A 22,254-nucleotide genomic window follows, 5' to 3' on the forward strand; every position below is an offset into this window, starting at 1 on the left:
TTATGCAAGAGGATCATATCAGTTTTTGAGACATATCATCAATACCGTTAAGCTTGATTACATTTTAAGTTCTAAACAATTTACCTAGATTGTCAGTATGTTTGTCCACTTAAATTTTCACACAAACTTCAATTGATTCGAGATATGATATTAATGTTTTAGAAACTAAAACTTAATTGTGTATCACTCCACTTGAATATACTTCCGTATCCAGATCCCAAATATTCAGTCTTACAGATGTGTATACCACAGCTGATATCTGTAAAGGGGTAATGTGCGAGGGCCGTGAGAGCTCAGGTCGATACTTCCGTATACGCAGAGAGATGACGGCTTCGACTTTTGGTGGGTCCCCTTTAGAGGATCTTTTATTACAACAGCAAAGATTATCAATTTTATTGTTTAATCAGATTGCTGAGGGCGAGCTTATGTTTCAAAGCTTTTTGCAGAAAGTATTATTCGGGGACTAGGTCAGTATTTCCATACAGTAGAAGTCCCGGAATAATATCCCAGATATCACTGAGTATAAAGACCTAGTATCTCAGAATACGGGACCTTTCAAACAAGATTTCGGGGGTTACCCATATATTCAAGAATAGTTACCCACGAATTAAGCAAGTTCGAATTTAGGTTTATATCTCGTTTCAATTTACTAAATGTGCGAAAACTTACTGACACATCCGCAGTAAGATTGTTTATCACTTTTAGCTTTACAATTCTTTAGCGTGCTGTGATAGTCCACTGATGTACTATCATTTCCTCTTTTATGCAACAAAACTCATTTTTCAGTTTTATCATGTTTTTGGCTTTTTCAAATTTTCTGATGTTTTTGGATTTTATAAAATTTCTTACTCCCCCTAAAATTCAAATACATCTAACGAAAATAGAAAACAAACTGTACAGAACATGACAACTGATATCGAATCGCTTCAATTCTCCATCCGTTTGGCTTAAACAATCAGAACTCCCCCTCACAACAAACTATTTTCCCATAATGATTTCAAAACACTTAAGTTTGTTTTAATCAAAATGGTTTTTCCAGAAAATAGGTTTAGTTGTTATTACCACTTGCAAAATTGGGGATCAAATCATCACATTGTTTGCCAATTTTGTGAATAACAATTAATTCAAGTTCAATTTAATGACCTTGATTAACCACTTGTAAGAACAACTAGTTCACATTCTGAATCACTTGTAACAATCACAAACAAATAACCACTTGAAAGATGAACCATTAAGCATTTCAAACCTGATTTTCAACCAATTACCATCTGTTGGTTGAATTCTCAAGGTGCCGATTCCTACTCCTCGCTTACAAACCTGGGAGTTCCGGCAAGTCCTGTAAAAACCTCAAACACAGATTTAGAAAGATGCCGATTCATGATCCACGATACCAACTTGGGATCTCCGGCAAATCAGGTTTTTATTCTTTGAAAAATATATCCACCCAAGCCTGACCTTCCTTGGGTGTAACAACATCTTCATTATCTTTACTTTCAACAAGCTTGTAAATACGTCCTTTGGAAGCATAAAAATCTTTGATACTTTTGGCCTTACCATTGACCATTTGTCCAAAGATACGTTTCACATTTCCGTTGAAAGTTTTCTCAACATCAAATTTCTTCTTGTCAGAATAAAATTGATTTGAAATTTCAACTTTTCCAACTTTCTTCATAAAATTTTCAGCACGCAAAGGTGGAAAATTTTCATCGTTCATAGTTGGAACTTTCTTTTCAACCCTTTTCTCAACACGTGGTCCTCTGATTTTATGGAATCAGATTCATCACCAGAACTATTACCTGAACCTTTCACAACCCATTTTTGATTTGGCACATTATCTTTTCTTCTTGAAGCATTCTTTGAACATTCTCCTTTCTCAAAAGTTGAATTTTCAAAGCCAGTAAACTTCCGGGTTGACAGTTCAGTCTTCTCGACAACCTTTTCTTTCATTTTACCAGAGACTTCCTGTTTTGGCTTGAATGTCTTAGGACAATCCATCGCCACATGACCAGCAATCTTGCACTGAAAACAGGTTCTCTTTTCAATCTTCTTCGGAACTTCATTCTTCTTCAGTTCTTCTTGCTTCTTGGCAAGGAATTCCCGATTAGACTGCTTTCTGAATGATTGTTCTTTTTCAGCTTCTGACGTTTTTCCTGAAACAAACACAGTTTTTGGTTTATACAGTTTTTCATTTTTATAGTTTTTCGGTGGAACAAAACCTAATCCTTTCTTTTTGAAATTACGATTATGGTTTGGTTTCTTTTGAAAACTGTAACCACAATTGTAACCCATTTTCTTGTTTATTCTTTGTTGATCTCTTGAAGTGTATTGTTTAGGTTTTCTGATAAGATTTAAATCTTTTATTTCAGAAATATTAATTTCTGTTATTTTGAAAACCTTTTGAATCATTTCAAATCTGACACTTCTTATTGGAAAACTCTCATCAGTATATAATTTGTCAGAACCTTTCAAAGTATATGCCACTTTGACCGATTCATCATTCAAATTAGATTTTGACATTAAAAATTCTTTATCATAAACCTGTTTGTCCTTTTTCAATGTTGACTTTGACGCATTGGACCCTGACTTTGACTCGGGTTTGGACTCCTTGTTTGACTCCTCACAATCATCTTTATCTAACACCTGATCAACCACACTCTTTATTAACTTTGACTCATGATCAGTGTCGGATTATGTATACGTGACATCAATACTTTCTGGCAAGTTATCCGATGGCCCTGACTCCCATTGTAAATTGATTGCTTTATTGACTCTTTCAGAATTTGGATTTCGAGGTGAATATCCATTTTCGACCGGGGGCGGACATCTATTGTAGACCACACTTGATTTCTTACCAGAAGTTTTCACTTTTTCTTCATCTTTTGTCACAGATTTCTCTTCTTCGGACGTCTTCACTTCTTCAAACGTCTTCAAATTTTCAACAACTGGATAAATCCTGTCAACAACAAAAGAAGAACATGAGTAACTTTCTAACAACTTTTTAACTTTCTCAGTTTCTATCTTTTGTGTTGCTAGTTCCAACTCAAGATCAGCACATTTCTTGATATGAAAGTTAGCATCATCAAGCTGTCTAAGATACGCTATTTTCAATGTGTTCATAGCCACAGCTTGTTCACCACTTGAATCTGTATACTTGTTGATCTCTCTGTTCATCGTATCATACGATTCTTTCAACTTGTGAATATTGTGCAACAACTCATTGTTTTGTTTGATTAACGAATCACAGTTCATGCACTTTTCTGGAACTTCAACTTGTTCTGCATCAATTTTCACTTCAAATTCAGGAACCTCTTTGACAATTCTGCTTGATTGTAAGAACTCAGCTCTTCTCTTTTTCTCAGCTTTGGCTTCGGCTTTCAATCTCTCTTCCTCTTCTTCCTCTTCCTCGAGCTTTCTTCGTCTAGCTTCAGCAGCTTCAATGACTTTCCTGGTTCTTTCTGCACATTTCAAATCATAAGCATTAGCAAAGAAAGCATTTGGAGTGTTTTTGGACATCTCTTTGGCCATAAGATCTTTATCTGGGCAAAAATCATCCCAATTGAAACCTTCAGCCAACTTCTCATCATCTTGTTCAGCAAAGTACACCTTTCTGTCTTTTGGAAGATACTTTTCCCAGGTAAAATTATCATATTTGCCCTGACTAACTACACATGCTCTTTTTGAATTATCAACCACATCTCTCCCATGAGCCGTTTGTGCCTGATTCTGTGCTGGTGGTGTGATTTGATGATAAATCACCTTTTTGTGATAATCGTTGTTTCCGAAAGGATTCTGGGCTCCGGTAGCTTCACGATTTTTGCACTCCCTCTTGAAATGCCCCTTCTCCCTGCAACGAAAACACGTAACTTTAGATTTATCAAAACCCAAAGTTGAAACGTTTGCATCATGAAAATCATCTCGGCCTGTAATTTGTTTAAACTTTTCAGCACGTCTCATCACACTAGCCATGCACCATTTTATGTCCATTAATTCCATTTCCTCAGCATCGATTTGATCGTAATCCTCTTTTGTGAGCATTGGATTACCGATCTTCCCGGCCACAAAACAACTATATGACTCTAAAATCATCCCTAACAAAGACATTTGATTTTTAGCAATCTCTTCAGTGTAATCTTGATCATTTTCAAGATTAAGCACAATGCTGCACTGAAGTTTTCTTCCATTCTTTGTTACAGAAATATTTGGATCGCAAGATGAAAATCTTGTGTTGCTTGATCCTTGGGATGGCTTCTTCTCAGGAGAATCTTTAACACTGTAAGCAGTTTCGATCTTTGGAGAATATTTTGTTGAATCAGTAACACCACTTTTGTAGTACAGACTGATATCCTGTTCTCCATTGTAATTCTTCATCCTGGCTATCTTTCTCTGCTCCATCTCTTGAGCTTCCAGGTGTTTGATGAACTCTCCCAGTGTCATATTCTTATAATCCTTTCTGTTTGATCTCAGCATCATTAGAAATGTTCCCCATGTTTCATGTGGAAGCGCATCTGCAAGTTTTTCAACCAATTCATCAGTATCTTTCTTAACACCAAGTTTTGTCATATTTCTCACTAAGTTACAATATCTATCAATAATCTGCTTGGTGTTTTCAGACTTTAAACCACGGAACAAATCAAACTCTTTCTTCATGAGAGACATCTTATTTTTGAGCATATCATCACTTCCAATGAACTTTGCTTCCAGTTCTGTCCAAATTGAATGTGCAGTTCCGTCATGTTGAAGCAGTATCAAGATATCTTCTTTTATGCTTGCTGAAGCAGACTAACCATGAGTTTCTCATCTCGATATTTCTTTTTATCCTCAGTACTCATTTCTCTAAGTGTTAACTGAGTACCATTCACAACATTGTTCTTTGTGGGCCTAACATATGGCTCTTCAGTGTGTTCCCACGCATCTAGATGATAAGCCTCAACCCAGTTAGCAAACCTTTCAGACCACACATTATAATCATCAATATCCATGAGTTTGGGTGGTTTCTGAGATGTTCCGGTTTCATTTTCAATCATTGCACTTTGAGTCACTGACATCGGTGTTGCAAAAGCGTTATAAAATTCAGTGTCCATTGGTCAACTATCCAAAGTTCACAACAATTTTCAAACTTAGTCAAACTGTTCAAATAAGCGAAGCTGTCACAAAAGCGAAACAACCAAGTGTCTTGGAGCGAACCAGATATATCAATGAGCGAACCAGATAAGTGTAACAAGGAGCGGACCAGATGAGCGGATCTATTGTGTGGATCAGATGAGCGAACCAGTCGAGCGAACCAATCAAGCGGATCAAATAAGCGAACCGGTCGAGCGGACCTACTGTTGCTTCGAGCGAACCTGTTCCTTCAAGCAGGTTCGAGCGAACCTATCTCTTGAAAATGTCACAAAAAGCGAATCTAGTTTGTAATTTGGAGCGAACCAACCCTATACTTTTCAAGCGGACCACTTGCTGATGTCATTGTTCGATCAAGTACGTACGAGCGAACCCCCTAAAATCTTAACTTCTAGGTTGATTTTAGATCTGAAAAGTTCAAGGGTTTACTAGACCATGATTCCAAGTGCAGTGTGTGATTTTGAGCCGGTTTTACCGTAAAAAAATTTTGAAAATGTGAAGAAAGTGTAGAAAAATAGATGAAATGCAGCTAAAATGGCAAGAACTCCTCCTCCTGAGCTCTGATACCACTTGTAGGATCGCGTTCGGCCCTGTTTGAGTCGATCAGAGAAATTCCTATCCAAATCAAGAGGCGGAAACTAATGATTTGGTGCTATTCTAGCTGGATTCACTTTAAACTTGCTGCTTTATTGATAAACAATACGAGTACACGATCTGACAGCACTTCGTGACTTGTCGGAAGAAAAACACCTTCAACTATGTGTGTTACCGGTTCGCTTGTAAAGACCCCTATATATAGCTGAGTTGGTTCGCTTATACATACAAGACCATATAAGCGAACCTGCTACCATGTTGTATAAGCGAACCTGACTAGAAATCCCATAAGCGAACCTATACTAACCTAGACACATGAGCGAACCTAGGTATAACCACATAAGCGAACCTATTACAATCTAGTGTTTCTAGGTTATCGTGTCATGTCTGATCTGTCCAACTCTAAGACTCGATGAAAGACATAGTCGACAGACGTAAGTGTACCAACACACTTTGGGCCTAAAAATGGTGAGGTTTCACATTAGTTTGCCCAAGCAAACGTGTGAAAACCTTCCTAGAGGTTATCAAAGTGTTAAGAACAAAGAAATGAGAGAAAAATCGAAGTAGAAGTGAATTAAAACTCACTTTTAATGGCTGAAACTTTTTTATTTTGTTGCTGGAAACTCAGCTAAGTTTAGAGAGGTTTATGAGAGTGTTTAAGGGTTGTAAAAGTAGTAAAGGGGCTGGATATAAGATGGTATTTACAGGGAATGATTTAGGGTTAAGTTGGTTGGCATTTAATAGAAGTTGTTGGTTGAAACAATAAAAAAAGCCAAGGAAGTTGTTGCCTTGGACTTGAGACCGTAAAGGCTGTTTATAGCCATTAGTATCTTTTTTTTGTCCTATTTAGCATATAAATAAGGTGTTTTACATATTATATTAAAGCATATAACCTACATATAGAACATAATGGGTTTGGTGGTTAAATAATTAAAACAACACAACTTAAATAAGTTTGGCAGCTCCGAACGCTGCTGTTGGCAGTTGTGTTCCTTGATTTTTTTTATTGTTTTGTTGTGACAACTTTTCTCATATTATGTTATGTTTTGTTTTAGTTAGTTAAAAATATAACTAATTATTTAACACCATGAGGTTGGTTGGAAGGCTACAACAAATAAAAAGATACAACTAAAAATGCCATTGAAGGCTGTCCATTCGTTGATGGCAGCTTGTTTCTTTTCTTTATTTTTTTTAAACATTAATATGTGATATAATTGTAGGCAATATTATGCATTTATTATGTGAAATATTTATTCAACAAGAAATAAGGTTTGAGGCTTTAATAAAAAAAACGAAAAGCTGCGAAAAAGTGGAGCGTTACAGTCTCCCCTCCTTTAGGAAATTTCGTCCCGAAATTTGTTCAAAAGGATGACTTTGAAAAGCCATTTTGGCTACAAGAATGATTGTCTAAAATCGAGACTTGGGAGTTTGAGACATATTGAAAGTATGGAATTTCGAGGAACGAAAAGATAGGTTTGTAAAAAGAGTTTGTTTCACTAAAAATAATTTGCGGCATTAGTCACAAATGAAACGGGCATGTGAGTGTAAGGTCAAATGAGTTTAAACAAGTTTAAATAACTCAAAATGAAGAGGTAACTTTAAAATACGATATCCAAGAAGTAAAATTTTCGTATATGACGGTAAGCATTTTGATGAAAAGTGAGGCCTCACTGTATATTGTAAGAAAAGTTTCGTTGGTTCTAAATAGCATTGACAAATCTCAGTTTTGTAGGGAATTCTTTATCGGTGAAAAACGAGGAAGTTAGGTATTTTAAATAATAAGAAAATGGTTCTGAAGGTAACGGCCAAATAGCGTTTTGATACATAAACAAGGATGGGAGATAACCTTAAATAGTAAGAAAGTATTTTAGGATTCGAACGCGTAAACAAATTTGATCGTAAACAAGCTTTATACGAAAGACGAAGAATATAGTGACGAGAGTGAATGATCGATCTAATAAACGAATATGAGTATAGGAATGGCATGTGTATTGGACAACGGACAAACGAACTCGTGGTGTTAGGAATGAGGTCTCGTCGTGGATAATCAGATATTGCGTGTTTAAAGTTTGCATTTTAGGTCTAAATATGGTCTGCAAAACACCGAATTTCTCATGGCACGTTTTACGAAAGTTTGGTAACATGGTGAAAACACTTATAGATAGGAAGTACCAGCGGCGTATCCACCATGCTTTAACCATGTTATATCCGTTTCGTTGTTTGTCACACCCCTAATTTCCACGTGTCACCGGTGGGCCCGGTGGGGAGTATAGTGACGTAGTTGGCATCATCATAGACAAACAACACAATATATAAATGCACAGCGGAAGCAAAGATAGATTCATTTCAACTTTAATAAATGTAATATTAAATATCACTAGTAGTTGAAACGGATCCACAGGCGGATCAAAATAAAATATGATATTGTTCAACAGTTTTATTGTCGTCCAAGCTTGCGAGACTTATTGTGGACGCTCTAGAAGACAGCCAGCCTAGTACGTGTAGTACCTGCACTTAACCTTTTGGGAAAATACGTCAGTTTACACTGGTAAATACAAATTAACTGACTCATTTTGAAAATGATTGAAAATTGATTTAAATGCACATGGCATAAAATATTTTTATAACTTGGGATAATTATGCAATATAATCTTGTAATGGATTTACATGTTACTCCGCGTTGAGTAGCCCGATCCGTAGACCGGGTTAAAGATTAATAAACACACCACAATATAGAGTTATACACTGACGGGTGTACGCCTACACCCCGTGCTCAGGTCGTGGCCATCTCGTAAGATGATGCCAAGGATATACGGGACATGGTCATTAACCCCCCAAAGGCTTCAAGTAATAAAACACATTCAAAACAAGGTCATCTCAATGAATTTAACCACTATACGATTAAAGAATTCGATGCCGGACCAAGCGGTATTTTATATACCTTACCCCAAGCCCGTATAGGGAAAATAAGTTAAAAGTATTTACCTTAGTAAGTATGAATCACAATTGGCAAGTGAAGGTAGCTTTTACTGGGCCTCCTATTCTGGAACAAAGGTTTATAATAACCTATTAGATTTCTAACGGGCCTTTATTTAAGCCTAAGCTTAGACCGGTTAGTTTTAAGGACGATACGGTTCAAGCGCACGATTAAGCGAAGACCGGATAGAATGTGATTTAGACCCGACAAGTTTGAATACTTGTATAATTTGGGTATGCTAAATACATTCTGGATTTTGAGACAAAAATAATAACGTTTGACCGTTTCGGTCAATTTATGCAAACTAGTTACATAAACCGAACCGAACGCTAAAAGAGCGTTTACGGGTAACCAAAAGAGTCATATGCAAGTTCCCTGAGATAATATGCTTTAAATATGTTATAATATCAGCAAGTTATGTTCTATTATGCCCCGAATGAATTTAAACTCAATTTATGCCTTATAAGGGCATTTTGGTCATTTAAAAGATTATAAAAGAGTTAAATTGGAAATCTGAGTTACAGGTCTGAGTTATACAGTAAATATACTTAATTTGACTTATTATAACAGTAGGGTATGACCCCTATACAAAACTTATCATTTAAAATCAAACTATGCACCGTAGGGGTATTTTAGTAATTTCACAAGGGCTAAAAATGTCAAAACTGGAAACCTGAGTTCAAAAACTTATACTTACTGTTATTTTATAAAAATATGCTAAATATATCAGTAGGTATAATCCTTATATGTTTAATATGGTTATAGTACATACTATGCGTTAAAAACGCTTAGAAAGGCGATTTTAGAGCCGTTTTCGGGTTTTAAAAAGAAAGCTGATATTTTTATATTTCCAGAATGCTCAAAATAATTTATTTAACAAATAAAATCAGTAGAAAAAGGTTCGGGGTCAAAAAGATTTATAAAACTCATTCTATGGCTTAAAAGGTCAAAACCGGTATTAACCGAATCAAGCTTAGAGACCTATGATACGATCAGCCAAAAATTAAATAAAAATCTTCAAAAATCCCAAAATATTATATAACATCAGTGGGTAAAAAGTTTTATATCAAAAAGTTGGCTTAAATAGGTTATACGCTAATTACGCCGTTTATTTAACATAAAGCTTTAGTTTTACGATATCGAGCATAACTCTAAATCTGGACCTCCAACTGATATCAAATTTTCGGTGCAAGTTTATAAATTAGTAATAAAGGTTTCTACTCTTTCACTTTTCCAAAAATCACGTTTTTTTAGCAAAAAGGGCAAAATAGTCAACTTTAAGCATAACTCGGAAACATGCATATGAATCGGTTAAGCATGGACTCAAGTTGTAAAAATTCCAGAGAGTTAAACTTAAATATAAATGGTCCAAAATAAGCTCTAATGCAGATCTCAAACATGCATGCACGGATCCGAATCGAGAGTCAAAGAAAAAGTCGTTTTATAAGACTTTCGGTTCCAATCCGGGTTTATACTAAAAATTGTCGAGTTGATCATGATAAAACATATTCTTATATTCATTACAAGGTTATTTTTGATGATCAAACTGATTGCATGTAATCTACATTACTATTTATGTTAGATTTTGCAAAAACACAATCTGTTGACTTTTTAAGAACATCTTTGACTCGACAATAATCATGCTTAGAGTGAGAATCAGAGAATACCCTTTTGAGGGTTTGTTTCCCACCTAAATACCAACTTGTAGGTACTTTCAATTTGAGAAATGACTGAGCCATTTTCGTTTAATCGAAAAGTCAAACTATAGTTACGACGGATTGACTTTCGGCTAATAATCTAAGCTAGAACGAATTAGAGAAGGTTATGAATGCTTACAAGAGTCCTAATGAAGCTTAGAGATCACTATGAAGTAGCCTTGTCGTCCAGAAAGCTCCAGAATAGCTCTTGTGAATTCTTGAAAGTTGTAAGTGTTCTTGGTTACTATCACAAGTGCCCTCAAATGAAGAATTTTGATCTAATTTAAGGTGTTGCAGGTGTTGGGAGAAGGCCACAGGTGTCCTAGCATGCATGAAGTTCAATTGGTGAGTTTGGGAGGTGGCCACAGCTGTAAACAACTCACAAAACCGACCCAAAAGCTAATATTCACGAATTTCTGATGCTGGGCAGGCCATGCGGCCCGCTTAAGGGTGCCAGGCGGGCCGCCTGGCTTTATCTGATCCACAAAACTTTGTTAAATGTTGCGGTTTGGTCCCTGGTCTTTGCATACGATGTTTTGGCCACTTATTTTGACCCTAAGACCCTCAAACTTGGTTTTTAAGTACCTTGGAACATTTACCAACATGGTAATGTCCTCGGTTAACTTTGCGCTCACCCAAAAAGTCATGAAATTCGACGTTGACACTTTTAACCCTTCAAGTACGGTTTTGGCCATAACTTTCTCATACGATAACGAAACTTCATGAAATTTTTACCACATATTCTAGTGAGTATATTTTATCATTACAAAGCTTCGGGGCTGCCAAAAGATCACTCAGAGGTATAAATTCAACATGTTGACACTTTTAGTCCCTATAGTTTGTAATTCCTCACTTTCGTGCATTTTCCGCTTCATATGATCCATGATCTATCCTTTTAGAGTTATAAACACCATGTAGGGTTATTATAGAGTCTATTTATCCATTGTTGACACTTCGGACCCTTATATTCCATAGTTTTCACTTTTTGTCAACTTTAGTCCCTCTAAAGTATGTTTTCATATATTCAAAGTCTATGACACGTGTCAATGCATTATTGGACGTAAATTTCCGAGGTGTTACATCCTCACCCCCTTAAAAGAAATCTCGACCTCGAGATTTACTGGAACAAATGAGGGTATTTTTCTTTCATTGTGGATTCTACCTCCCAGGTGTATTCGGGACCTCTACGGGCATCCCACTTGACCTTAACAATAGGTATGTACTTTCTTCGGAGCTTCTTAACCTGTCGATCCTCAATCGACAATGGTTTTTCCACAAACTTCAAACTCTCATCTATGTGTATATCCGTATGCGGTATGACCAGTGATTCGTCAGCGAAACACTTCTTCAGATTACAGATGTGGAACACATTATGAATAGCGCTAAGTTCTTCAGGCAAGTTTAACTTATAAGCAACTGACCCGACACGTTCGACAATCTCGAAAGGTCCTATATATCTCGGGCTTAGCTTGCCTTTCTTACCAAATCGCATCACCCCCTTCCAGGGCGATACTTTAAGCAACACTTTATCACCTACATCGAAGTGAAAATCTTTGCGCTTAGGATCCGCATAACTCCTCTGCCTATCCCTGGCAGCTTTCAAACGATCGCGAATCTGAACGATCTTGTCCGTCGTCTCAAAGACGATTTCTGATCCTGATAGTTGGACATCTCCAACTTCTGCCCAACAAATAGGCGATCTACACTTTCTACCATATAAGGCCTCAAAAGGCGCAGCTTTTATGCTAGTGTGGTAGCTATTGTTGTAGGAGAATTCAATCAGTGGTAGGTTCTTATCCCAACTACCACCCAAGTCGATCGCACATGCACGTAGCATGTCTTCCAAAGTTTGATTAGTACGCTCGCTTTGACCATCAGTCTGTGGATGATAGGCCGTACTAAAATTTAAACGAGTGCCCAAAGATTGTTGGAAACTCTTCCAAAAATGAGACGTATATCTAGTATCTCTATCGGAGATAATAGATACAGGTATACCATGCAGCGCTACAATCTTATCAACATACAATTGAGCTAACATGTCAGAGCTGTAAGTTTCCTTAATGGGAAGAAAATGTGCTGACTTGGTTAGCCTATCTACTATAACCCATATAGTATCGTTTCCCTTCCTTGTCTTGGGTAATTTGGTGATAAAATCCATTGTCACCATCTCCCACTTCCATGTGGGAATTTCAGGTTGCTGAAGCAAACCTGACGGCTTCTGATGCTCAGCTTTGACTTGCGCACAAGTCAGACATTTAGCTACATGCTCAGCTACAGACTTCTTCAAACCAATCCACTAGTAGTTTGCCTTTAAATCCTGGTACATCTTATCAGCTCTAGGATGAACGAAATATTTGGAGCTGTGGGCTTCCTGGAGGATAACATCCCGAAGTCCTCCATAAACTGGAACCCATATTCGTCCATTCAGTCTTAGCATTCCATCTTTGTCGTAGGATAACTGCTCCTCAGTTACTCCTAACTTCTCTTCAGGATAGTTAGCTTCCAACACAGCTTCCTTCTGTGCAGCTAACACCCTTTCGTTCAAATTATTCCTTATTTCAATGCGCTTGGCATTGATCCTGATTGGTTTCACTCTTTCTTTTCTACTCAAGGCGTCGGCAACTACATTCGCCTTGCCTGGATGGTATCTTATCTCACAGTCGTAATCATTTAAAGTTTCCATCCATCGCCTTTGTCGCATGTTCAAGTCCTTCTGATTGAACAAATGTTGAAGGCTCTTGTGATCCGGATAGATTACACACTTGGTTCCATACAAGTAGTGTCTCCATAGTTTCAGTGCAAATACAACGGCACCCAGTTCCAAGTCATGGGTGGTGTAGTTCTTCTCGTGCACCTTTAGCTGTCGTGAAGCGTAGGCAATGACCTTGCCTCTTTGCATGAGTACACAGCCCATGCCAGTGTGTGACGCATCGCAATATACCACAAATTCTTCCATACCATCGGGCAATGTTAACACTGGTGCATTGCTCAACTTCTTCTTCAAAATGTCAAAGGATTCCTGCTGCTTAGGGCCCCAATCAAACTTAATCTTCTTACGAGTCAACGAAGTTAGAGGCGCAGCAATCCTTGAAAAATTTTCGATGAATCGCCTATAGTATCCTGCTAATCCTAGGAAACTGCGAATCTCGGTAGGTGTCTTTGGCTCCTGCCAATTTATAACTGCTTCTACCTTACCGGGATCTACTTGGATACCACGCTCACTTACCACATGTCCAAGGAATTGGACTTCTCGAAGCCAAAATTCGCACTTTGAAAATTTGGCATAGAGTTTCTCATGATGTAGAAGTTTGAGAATACAACGAAGGTGTTTCTCGTGGTCAGCCTGGTTCTTTGAGTAGATAAGGATGTCGTCAATAAAGACGATGACGAATTTATCCAGATAAGGCTTGCAAACGCGATTCATGAGATCCATGAATGCGGCTGGTGCGTTAGTGAGCCCAAAAGGCATCACTAGGAACTCGTAATGTCCATAACGAGTCCTAAACGCTGTCTTGTGTACATCTTCATCCTTGACCTTCAACTGGTGATAGCCTGACCTCAAGTCGATCTTTGAAAAGTAGCTTGCCCCTTGCAATTGATCGAACAGATCGTCGATCCTGGGCAACGGATATCTATTCTTGATAGTGACTTTGTTAAGCTCACAGTAATCGATGCACAGACGCATCGATCCATCCTTTTTTTTGACAAACAAGATTGGCGCTCCCCAAGGAGACGAGCTAGGTCTAATAAAACCCTTAGCTAACAGATCGTCTAACTGCGTCCTTAACTCCTTCATCTCCGTTGGTGCCAACCTATATGGAGCTCTCGCTACTGACGCCGCACCCGGAATGATGTCAATTCGAAATTCCACTTGCCTATCTGGTGGTAAACCAGGTAGTTCTTCAGGGAACACTTCAGGGTATTCCGAAATGACAGGGATATCTTCAATCTTCGGCTTTGGCTCATCAATAGTAACTTGTGCCATATAAATGACACAACCCTTTTGCAGACATCTGGATGCCTTGAGCATGGACACTTGCTCCGGCAATCCATGCTGGGTATCTCCTTGGATAGTGAGTGACTCACCAGACGGAGTTTTAACCACTACTTGCTTTCTGTTGCACACAATCTGGGCTTGGTTACGCGATAACCAATCCATGCCTATCACTATATCGAATCCGGCTAGCTTAAAGGGAAGCAAGGATAATGGGAAAGAATGATTCCTAATGGATATAACACATCCATCTAAAACAGTTGAGGCGGTTTCTATGGTTCCATCGGCTAATTCCACCTCATACTTCACATTTAAGGTTTTAACAGGTAGGTTTAACAACTTACAGAACTTATCATCTACAAATGACTTATCGGCTCCTGAATCAAATAGTACTCTAGCAAAAACATCATTTACAAGAAAAGTACCTGTAATGACGTTGTCATTTTGGACTGCTTCCTTAGTGTCCATCTTGAAGACTCTTGCATTGGTCTTCTTTCCATCATCTGCTTTCTTAGCGTTCTTTGGGCAATTGGATTTGATGTGCCCTTTCTCGTTGCAACCGTAACATGTTGCATCCTTCAGTCCTTTGCACTTCAAAGTCGTGTGATCCGCAGATTTGCAGATTCCACAGAATCTCATGGGGGACTGCGATTTCGACTCTAAGCGACACTTCCCAAAATGGTTTTTCTTGCAGGTCTTGCATTTGGGCTTATCCCCTGACGGTTGCCAATCATTCTTAAATCCCGACCCTTTCCTGTGGTCGTTATTCCCTCGGTGTCTTTTCTCCGATCTTCGTGAGGTATCGTCCTCACGTTTCCTCTTGTTCTCCTCCGAGTTCTTAAGAGCTCTCAACCTGACTACGTCCTGGGTGAGAGAGAGAGAGAGATAGATCAGCTACTGATCTGAACGTCGTAGGTCTCGATGCCTTAACACTCGCCTTTATCTCAGGTGCCAAACCCCCAATAAAACGGGCAATCCTTCTCGGCTCTGGGGTTACCAAGTATGGCACTAATCGAGATAGAGTATTGAAAGTGGTGAGGTATGCCTGGCAGTCTAGATTCTTCATCACTAAGGATACGAAGTCTGACTCGATCCTTTCCACTTCATGCTGTGGGCAGAAATTTTCTTTAATAAGGGCCACGAACTGATCCCATGACATACTGTAAAGTGTGGCCTTACCGGCAGCTTGCAAGAGGGATTTCCACCACACCAGTGCGTCTCCCTTGAATGATTGGGATACGTACTTCACTACATCCCGATCAGCACACCCGCTGATATCAACAACTGTATCCATTTCATCTAACCAGGTCATGCAGTCGACCGCTCCTTTCTCCCCAGTAAAGTCCTGGGGTTTGCATGAAACGAAATATTTGTACGTACAGGACTTGCTGTGCGATTCATGTTTCTGCTTGATCTCCTTTTTCGGGATACTGCTGTGATTAGAGGAGTGATTATCCTCGTCATTCTTCTTTGGCTCATCTTTCTTTGATATATCTTTCTTAGAAGGCGGCTTGCTATGAGCCTCCGACTGAGTCTTGGATTTGGCATGTGATACGGTTCGGGTCCTACTTCGGGTCCCGCTTGATTCCTTAAATTGCCTATCAATGGCCTTGGCAACAGCATTTTCTACCAGTGCTTGTAGCTCCGCACCAGTTACATGAATCTTAGTATTATCTGGGTTTTCCTCAGAATGACTGTTTGTTTCTTCCGACTTGGCCATGTAGCTTTAGGAGCTACATAAAAGTAAGGATAAGGTCTATTTAGAAACCTAACAATATTATCGTTCTTGACGATTTATTAACCATGGTAATAAAAGCCATATTAGTTAATTTAATCAATTTCATTTAGGACTTTTTATTAGCAACTTTATCCTAGAATGAAATATATATATTGGCACAATAGACCTAGTCACTTGGACAAATTTCTAAATTTTGAATTTAGGTTTTTATAGGATTAGTATTTGTATAATTAAAACAATTAAATCCTTTGCTTGGCAGGGAGTCTATAAACCACGGCTGCCTTTTTGTTTTATATGACATTAGTTATAACCCGTAGGCATGATGTCATAATCAGATATGTATACAATAAAATTTTGGATACTTTATTAAAAGGGTGACATGTGTGATTTTTCGGATCACACTAGCCAAGAATATTAACATGTTACAGATGTTAACAGAGAATCAAATCTTTTAAATAGGTTCTACCATAATGGCCAGGTCTTTAATATGACATTCAAGCTAGGTTTTACCTTTTTAAGATTCTTATCATTAAAATGGTAAATCAAAATAAAAATCACTACTTTTCATTTATTTATTTTCATGCATATAGATTAAAATGAAAACTTAAATTAACCATTTTAAATAAAATTAACTAGTATGAGTTTGCCCTAAACGGGACTTTTACTTAAACAACATGCCCACGCAGGAGCTAAGCAAATAAACAAACAACCAGACCCACGCAGGGGTCAAACAGAAATAAGCATACCCACGCAGGGGTAAAACAGGAAGGAAATACGCCCACGCAGGGGCAGAGTACAGAAAGGAAAATATACCCACGCAGGGGTAGAGTACAGGGATAAATGTCCTCGCAGGGACATGAGTAAATAAGCTAACAAACAAAGGATTTAATAATCCTTCTTGCTTTTTCCCTTGATCAAGTCTACCATCTTCTTAAACATCCCGCGGTTATGTCGGCGATCTTCTCGCAATTCATGCCGCAATTCACGTCGCACATCGTTTATCCCCTGGAGGATTTCTTGAACTTGTGGCGGCGACATCATCGGTGCCGGCGGTGGCATCTGATATTGCGGTGGTTGAGGAGGCTGCGGCTGCTGATATCCATGCGATGAGTATCCAAAAGTCGACTGTCCCGTAGCCCAGGGACCTCCAAAAGCACCCTCCTGATTGAGAGGGTTGTAGCTCGAAGCTATCCAGTAGGGATCCCCTGTATAGTCATAACCTGGGGGAAAAGTCGGCTCGAAGGGATTGAATGTTGCCGCGCTGGCATAAGCAGGGATTGGCTCTCCAAAGTTTTGCGGTGGCGGTGGCGCGATTGGCGCAGATGTTACTTCTTAGATGGGATGCGAAGATTCTCCCATCTCTGGCTCCTCATGAAGTGGCGAGTATCGGCTGCTACCTGAATGTGGAGGGGTGCCGATGCGTATCCCTCCTCGTGTGGACATCCGGGCGTTCCTTCCCCTTCGCCTCTTAGGCGGAGGAGGCAAAACCGGAGGTGGTGGCGGCGGCGGAGTGACCACGTCGTGCCAGAAACCCTCAGAAGGGTCCTGTTGCTGCTGAGGCTGCTACTGAAGCTGCTGCTGGGAGTGCAGGGGAGAGCTGTGATGCGACTGGTGTAAGGGAGAGTTGTGGTAACTGGGGGTAAACACCCAGTCATGCTGCTTGAATCTCTCCTCATAACTGTCGAGACCATGGTAAGGTGATCCCACAAACGGTGACCCATCTGAAATCTCGATGGGGTGGTTCGGTGTTCCGGACGGTGGCATGGAAGGATCGGTATCCTCATCGACATCCATCTCGTTGCCACCCGGAAAGTGGTCTTCAGGTCCAAGTGGGTTATGACCCACTGGTTCTCCCAAGTAATCATCAGGGTTGTACAGGCCCTGATAGACAGGTGCTGGGTAATCAAAAGGTGATTGGTGGAGAGGAATGTAGGATTGATGGGAGTTGTGGGGCTCATTTTCTGAATGAGGCCCAAAAGAGTGGGGAATGGAAGGTGAGGTACTCGGTGATGCTTAGTGCCTGGCGGGTTCAACGAACGATCTCCAAAGGTGTCGGGCATCAGTGTTTTGGGGTCCTGAAGGGGTTCGCCTATGCGAAGGCCCTGCTTCATGATCATGTGAGGTTGCGAATGCTCCTCGTCCCCTTCCTCTTACACGTGGCGGCATTTTGAACCTGTCAAATCAAACAAGTGGCACAACAAAATATATAAGACAAAGTTAGAAAATAAAATAAATTTTGAATATTTCCTAAGTTCTTTGTCTAGACTCGAGAATCGAGGAATGTGCAATTGTGTAACTGAGATTAAACACAGAAGGCTAGTGTTTAATTCCCTCAGCGTTGGCTCTGATACCAACCTGTGACACCCCTAATTTCCACGTGTCACCGGTGGGCCCGGTGGGGAGTATAGTGACGTAGTTGGCATCATCATAGACAAACAACACAATATATAAATGCACAGCGGAAGCAAAGATAGATTCATTTCAACTTTCATTTCCACGTGTCACCGGTGGGCCCGGTGGGGAGTATAGTGACGTAGTTGGCATCATCATAGACAAACAACACAATATATAAATGCACAGCGGAAGCAAAGATAGATTCATTTCAACTTTCATAAATGTAATATTAAATATCACTAGTAGTTGAAACGGATCCACAGGCGGATCAAAATAAAATATGATATTGTTCAACAGTTTTATTGTCGTCCAAGCTTGCGAGACTTATTGTGGACGCTCTAGAAGACAGCCAGCCTAGTACGTGTAGTACCTGCACTTAACCTTTTGGGAAAATACGTCAGTTTACACTGGTAAATACAAATTAACTGACTCATTTTGAAAATGATTGAAAATTGATTTAAATGCACATGGCATAAAATATTTTTATAACTTGGGATAATTATGCAATATAATCTTGTAATGGATTTACATGTTACTCCGCGTTGAGTAGCCCGATCCGTAGACCGGGTTAAAGATTAATAGACACACCACAATATAGAGTTATACACTGACGGGTGTACGCCTACACCCCGTGCTCAGGTCGTGGCCATCTCGTAAGATGATGCCAAGGATATCCGGGACATGGTCATTAACCCCCCAAAGGCTTCAAGTAATAAAACACATTCAAAACAAGGTCATCTCAATGAATTTAACCACTATACGATTAAAGAATTCGATGCCGGACCAAGCGGTATTTTATATACCTTACCCCAAGCCCGTATAGGGAAAATAAGTTAAAAGTATTTACCTTAGTAAGTATGAATCACAATTGGCAAGTGAAGGTAGCTTTTACTGGGCCTCCTATTCTAGAACAAAGGTTTATAATAACCTATTAGATTTCTAACGGGCTTTTATTTAAGCCTAAGCTTAGACCGGTTAGTTTTAAGGACGATACGGTTCAAGCGCACGATTAAGCGAAGACCGGATAGAATGTGATTTAGACCCGACAAGTTTGAATACTTGTATAATTTGGGTATGCTAAATACATTCTGGATTTTGAGACAAAAATAATAACGTTTGACCGTTTCGGTCAATTTATGCAAACTAGTTACATAAACCGAACCGAACGCTAAAAGAGCGTTTACGGGTAACCAAAAGAGTCATATGCAAGTTCCCTGAGATAATATGCTTTAAATATGTTATAATATCAGCAAGTTATGTTCTATTATGCCCCGAATGAATTTAAACTCAATTTATGCCTTATAAGGGCATTTTGGTCATTTAAAAGATTATAAAAGAGTTAAATTGGAAATCTGAGTTACAGGTCTGAGTTATACAGTAAATATACTTAATTTGACTTATTATAACAGTAGGGTATGACCCCTATACAAAACTTATCATTTAAAATCAAACTATGCACCGTAGGGGTATTTTAGTAATTTCACAAGGGCTAAAAATGTCAAAACTGGAAACCTGAGTTCAAAAACTTATACTTACTGTTATTTTATAAAAATATGCTAAATATATCAGTAGGTATAATCCTTATATGTTTAATATGGTTATAGTACATACTATGCGTTAAAAACGCTTAGAAAGGCGATTTTAGAGCCGTTTTCGGGTTTTAAAAAGAAAGCTGATATTTTTATATTTCCAGAATGCTCAAAATAATTTATTTAACAAATAAAATCAGTAGAAAAAGGTTCGGGGTCAAAAAGATTTATAAAACTCATTCTATGGCTTAAAAGGTCAAAACCGGTATTAACCGAATCAAGCTTAGAGACCTATGATACGATCAGCCAAAAATTAAATAAAAATCTTCAAAAATCCCAAAATATTATATAACATCAGTGGGTAAAAAGTTTTATATCAAAAAGTTGGCTTAAATAGGTTATACGCTAATTACGCCGTTTATTTAACATAAAGCTTTAGTTTTACGATATCGAGCATAACTCTAAATCTGGACCTCCAACTGATATCAAATTTTCGGTGCAAGTTTATAAATTAGTAATAAAGGTTTCTACTCTTTCAATTTTCCAAAAATCACGTTTTTTTAGCAAAAAGGGCAAAATAGTCAACTTTAAGCATAACTCGGAAACATGCATATGAATCGGTTAAGCATGGACTCAAGTTGTAAAAATTCCAGAGAGTTAAACTTAAATATAAATGGTCCAAAATAAGCTCTAATGCAGATCTCAAACATGCATGCACGGATCCGAATCGAGAGTCAAAGAAAAAGTCATTTTATAAGACTTTCGGTTCCAATCCGGGTTTATACTAAAAATTGTCGAGTTGATCATGATAAAACATATTCTTATATTCATTACAAGGTTATTTTTGATGATCAAACTGATTGCATGTAATCTACATTACTATTTATGTTAGATTTTGCAAAAACACAATCTGTTGACTTTTTAAGAACATCTTTGACTCGACAATAATCATGCTTAGAGTGAGAATTAGAGAATACCCTTTTGAGGGTTTGTTTCCCACCTAAATACCAACTTGTAGGTACTTTCAATTTGAGAAATGACTGAGCCATTTTCGTTTAATCGAAAAGTCAAACTATAGTTACGACGGATTGACTTTCGGCTAATAATCTAAGCTAGAACGAATTAGAGAAGGTTATGAATGCTTACAAGAGTCCTAATGAAGCTTAGAGATCACTATGAAGTAGCCTTGTCGTCCAGAAAGCTCCAGAATAGCTCTTGTGAATTCTTGAAAGTTGTAAGTGTTCTTGGTTACTATCACAAGTGCCCTCAAATGAAGAATTTTGATCTAATTTAAGGTGTTGCAGGTGTTGGGAGAAGGCCACAGGTGTCCTAGCATGCATGAAGTTCAATTGGTGAGTTTGGGAGGTGGCCACAGCTGTAAACAACTCACAAAACCGACCCAAAAGCTAATATTCGCGAATTTCTGATGCTGGGCAGGCCATGCGGCCCGCTTAAGGGTGCCAGGCGGGCCGCCTGGCTTTATCTGATCCACAAAACTTTGTTAAATGTTGCGGTTTGGTCCCTGGTCTTTGCATACGATGTTTTGGCCACTTATTTTGACCCTAAGACCCTCAAACTTGGTTTTTAAGTACCTTGGAACATTTACCAACATGGTAATGTCCTCGGTTAACTTTGCGCTCACCCGAAAAGTCATGAAATTCGACGTTGACGCTTTTAACCCTTCAAGTACGGTTTTGGCCATAACTTTCTCATACGATAACGAAACTTCATGAAATTTTTACCACATATTCTAGTGAGTATATTTTATCATTACAAAGCTTCGGGGCTGCCAAAAGATCACTTAGAGGTATAAATTCAACATGTTGACACTTTTAGTCCCTATAGTTTGTAATTCCTCACTTTCGTGCATTTTCCGCTTCGTATGATCCATGATCTATCCGTTTAGAGTTATAAACACCATGTAGGGTTATTATAGAGTCTATTTATCCATTGTTGACACTTCGGACCCTTATATTCCATAGTTTTCACTTTTTGTCAACTTTAGTCCCTCTAAAGTATGTTTTCACATATTCAAAGTCTATGACACGTGTCAATGCATTATTGGACGTAAATTTCCGAGGTGTTACATCCTCACCCCCTTAAAAGAAATCTCGACCTCGATATTTACTGGAACAAATGAGGGTATTTTTCTTTCATCGTGGATTCTACCTCCCAGGTGTATTCGGGACCTCTACGGGCATCCCACTTGACCT

This window comes from Helianthus annuus, chromosome 12 (genome assembly GCF_002127325.2).
Source record: "Helianthus annuus cultivar XRQ/B chromosome 12, HanXRQr2.0-SUNRISE, whole genome shotgun sequence".
NCBI lineage: Eukaryota > Viridiplantae > Streptophyta > Magnoliopsida > Asterales > Asteraceae > Helianthus > Helianthus annuus.